We start from the raw sequence: 4,485 nt of genomic DNA on the forward strand, positions 1-4,485 counted from the left end.
AGGGCTGGCCTTGGGTCATCAGGCTTTTTTCAGTGGGAATGGTTTGCTCAGATCTGAGGCTGGTTTCTAGATCAGATGGACACACAAACTACTCCCTGCACTGAAATCTACGGTGCCACCATCGAATAGAACATGCCATTCACAAATAAAACATACCATCATCAAATAAAACAAACACATAATGCTCACTGGCAGAACGTATCTCTTGTAACTGAGCTCTAGAAAGAGGAATGATGAATCACAGCCTAATCAACTCCTCTGCAGCATCCATCTTCTTCACTGAAATGCAGCAGGATGTCATAAATTCAGGCTAATTTTACAAGTGGCCTGCTGTTTGTAAATGGTCTTTGTTATGTGTGATTAAAACATAACGTGCTTTATTCCATCAGACCTGTGTCAGACCCCAATGATACCTGAAACTGGGAAAGCAGGATTTCTGACTCAGAGCAGCCAAAGGTTAAATGGATCTTTCCACTAAGAGGTGGAGTGGGACAAGTTATCAGAGAGGCTGTAGAAGCCCATCTAACTGCACTCCTCCCTCACCTTCAGAAGGAGTAACTATCCTGTTATAAACACCAGGAGAAAAAGATCTGGGATACAGAGCTGCTCAGAGAGGAGCTGTGCACAGATAAAGTGGCTACACCATTTTCTGCAAAGCACCCAACACCTCCTCTCCATAAATCCCCTCATCTGGAACAGAAGTATGATGCACAACACAGAGCATGGCCTTAAGGCTGGGAAAAAAAATATCAAAATGCTTGTGCTTGGGGATGTAAGAGCTGATATTTGAATGGCACAGTGAGAGGGGCTTGTTTTCCTGTGCTCCTGAGCTCACACAGGGCCCCCACCCTTGGCTCCCACCCTCCCTGTCTAGCCCTGATTCCACCTTGTTCCTCATGCAAAGAGAAAACAGGATCCACATTCCCTTCTGCTTTGGCAAAAGTGCTTGTGTTGCATAAAAAAAGCCCTTGGAAATATAGAACCAGGTGCTGTCTCACTCCAGCCACATATTCCCAAAAAGCAAAGGTTTTGATAAATAGTCCAACTTATGGCACACCTCTAATTTCTCCTCTTTCTTTAAAATACTGCACCACAGCTCAGTTTGATAAATGCTGAAGACCATTTCAGGGTTCACACATCTAACCACCCAGTCAACCGTGGCAGAGGAGGAAAAAGCAAAACATATGTTCAGAACACGAAAAGAAACGTAGTTTAGAAACACGGTAAATGAGAGAGAGTAAAAGGAGATTTAGGCTGCTTTTGGGGTATTTTTCTACATCCAAAAGGGGTTTAGGCTTTCTTCACAACAAAAACAAAGAGTAGAAGGAGCAGGATAACATAACCCTTACATTTTAGGCCAAAGTATGTTTTTTACGTTATAATTAATGATTTTTGATGATATTAAAATCACTGTATTAGTCACCCGGTATATATAGAAAACTGGAAGCTATCCTGAAGGCTCAGTCAGTCACAGCACAGAGCTAAAGTTAACAAAAACTTGCTGTTTTGCAGAAATTAAAACATTACACATTGCCCAGATTGACAACACAAGCTGGAATGGTGCCAGAGGAGCAGCAATGATTTATTAGGTCTGTAGCACTTAATCCAAGAAATAAAAAGGACTTACGTGACAGATGAGCATAAATGAACTATTGGGTCAGACATCCATTTCTTAAAAAGCAAAATAAAAGAGGCTGAAGCAAGATACTGTGTAGGTTTTAGTATATATTAATGTATTAGAGCTTTGCTGGTCTAATTTTAAATATCTGAGTTTTAATCAACCCCCAAACGATTATTTTTTTTTAAACCAGACTAGTTTAAATAAATATTTACCGAGTCCCATCACGTCATACTGCCCTTGTTTTTGGTAATATCATCATGGCTCAGAAAACATTTACAAAGAATTAGGACAGAGGCTAAAACCCTGACCCTGCTGAAGCCAATGACCAAATCCACACTGTCAGCAGAGATGTGGAGTTTCATGCTAAACCCTTTCCTCCTCTACAATATAAGCAGTGAAGGGAGAGGGAGCATTTACATCATCTTAGACAAGATCAGAATCTACACGTGGGGCCAAAGATTTTTATAGCTCAGTGTGGTCTGACTCAACACCAGTAATAATCCAGTACTTGAGTGCCAACAGCGTGTTCTATCAGAGTTTTCTTCTCAAAAGATAGTAGCAGATCCACAATGAATTTAGCTCTGTAAGTCTAGGAAGATTTTAATCGGAAAATGATCTTATTCTTTTTTGTGAGTCTCACTGGTAAATTTTTAAGCTGCTCTGCTTTGAGGTTTAGTCACCTGAAAAATAACCTTTTTTCCCTGCCTATTTACAGTATTGATAAATCATTTTCAGCAGAGAAATTTCCCCCTTGTCATACAAACTCGATCAGGAAGCAGTAAAAAGTACAATAAATGGCCAACTCCAGGCTAACCTGTGTGGTTTGACACAGCTGAACAAGCTGTGAAAAGGAATATTGTTCCTTTAATAGCCCGACTGAAGTGGTGCTCAAAACAGATTGGGCTGACAATTTTTGCAACCTTGGTGTCTCCTCCAAGATTTACAATGGCACAGCTCCCCTTTTTAGCAAATTAAACCTTGTGTCAAGGCTTAAAATTAAATCCAAACTTCTTTTCTTCTCTGTACAGAAGGAACAAATTGGCACCACATGCCGGTAGTCAAGGAGTGCTGATGGGAAACAGAGTGAAGGGAGCGCCCTCCAACCTGGAAGGCGTCACTAGTCAAAATCAACTGGGATAAACAGTCAATTCCACTTAAAGTTTGACATATAAAGGCTTGTAAGAGAGAAACATTCAAATATAAGAATTCTTCTGTACCACACGAACCTGTCTCGGTGCCAACACTTAAACTTTCTGTGCTGTGCAAGCACTTTGTGGAAATCTGCCTTCAGTACAGTTTGATGTTGTAAGACCCTGCCTTGCCAAAGCCTTTTTAGTTTGTTCCAGAGGGAAAAAAAAAAACAAGGAAATACAACAGACACAGAATGTATGAATGTCAGTGACTTAATATCACGTTGCCTACTGGTACCAATACAATTTTTTTTTCATCATGCAGGATTCTGGTTTATAACATTTTAAAGCTTAATTCAAACAGATACTCCAGGTAAAACAAAAGGAGGTGTCTAAGGATGGACACATGAACTGCTTTTCATGGACAGAAAGGGAAGAACAGCTTTACAAAATCACCCAAAAACCACACTATCATCCAGTGAAGGAAGTATCTCATCATTATTTGAGGATTCCTGAAGCAGGTCCCACATCTAACCCATCCCAAAACCCACTTTTCCCACTGTTTGCATGCAAAAGTAACTCTACATTTCCCAGGTTTAGAATCAAACCCAGGCCAGGACTCTCAACTCTTTAGGAAAGGTTTTGCTCCCAGTTGTGGTCTGCTTAAGCACTAGCACAGAAATTGGTGCAAAAAAGGGAACTTTTCACAATGTAACAAAAAGTTTGAATATATCTAGTTTTAAAAGTCATTTTATCTTTTTTTTATTAACTATGTAGGTATCAGTGATTGAGAATAATTTGATTACCTGATTCAGGCTTTCCATTGGTCTTCCCTTACTGCTTCTAATGAAAGTCCTTAATTAAAAATATGTGCAGCAAAACAACAGCCCTGGTTATGGAGAAAGTGGGAAAATAAGAGCTATTTTCTCCCAGTGCAGCAGATCAAAAGAAAGCATTCATTACAATTTAACCTCAGTTTTAAGCACGTGTATAAAATTTTTCAGGATGAGGAGTTAAAACACTACAGAGATGTTAGCAGAGCACGCAGCAGAATCACCAGCTCACAACCCATCCCCACCAAGAGAGATATTGTAGTAAATCATGGAATCACAGAATGGGTTGGGTGGGAAGGAACCTTAAAGACCATGTCCTTCCACCCCCTGCCATGGGCAGGGACACCTTCCACCAGCCCAGGTTGCTCCAAGCCCCGTTCAACCTGGCCTTGGACACTTCCAGGGATCCAGGGGCAGCCACAGCTTCTCTGGACAACCTGGGCCAGGGCCTCACCACCCTTGTAGCCACAAACTCCTTCCCAATATTCCATCCAACCCTGCCCTCTGGCAATGGGAAGGTAATAAAAACTCCAAATCAAGATCTCAGAACCTTTGCTCTGTTCTCTCTTGCTCCCATTAGTTTTGAGTGGGTTGATAAGGAAATACCTGTCACAATTTGTTGGAACAATTTCTATGGCCTTTCTAGACAAGTTCCATAGTTGCCACGTTGGTGTGAGCCCAGATTAGGGTTACAATTCAATACTAGAACAGGTTTCTCCCTTTCTGCATCCTGACAAATCCATCAGGGATGAAAAAACCCCCCACACATCTGGCACATCATCTGTGTGCTCTCCAAGTTAGATGAATAGTGGCTACTAGAAACAACTGGATTGCTAAAGATGGTTAAAGTGTACAAATTAAGCTCTTTTTTTCATATATAGGTACATGTGTGTGCATTAAC

The 4,485-nt window shown here is 40.9% G+C and overlaps 1 long non-coding RNA gene across 1 annotated transcript; it reads right to left on the reverse strand.

The window, feature by feature from the left end:
* Positions 1 to 206: 206 nt before the first annotated feature.
* Positions 207 to 4,187, reverse strand: LOC116789758. The gene is made up of 4 exons (XR_004358147.1): positions 4,135 to 4,187; positions 2,848 to 2,949; positions 1,628 to 1,671; positions 207 to 279 (listed from the first exon to the last, which is right to left on the reverse strand). It is a non-coding gene; the product is annotated as an uncharacterized LOC116789758 (long non-coding RNA).
* Between the last annotated feature and the right edge of the window lie 298 nt (positions 4,188 to 4,485).

This window comes from Chiroxiphia lanceolata, chromosome 7, assembly GCF_009829145.1.
Source record: "Chiroxiphia lanceolata isolate bChiLan1 chromosome 7, bChiLan1.pri, whole genome shotgun sequence".
Lineage (NCBI taxonomy): Eukaryota > Metazoa > Chordata > Aves > Passeriformes > Pipridae > Chiroxiphia > Chiroxiphia lanceolata.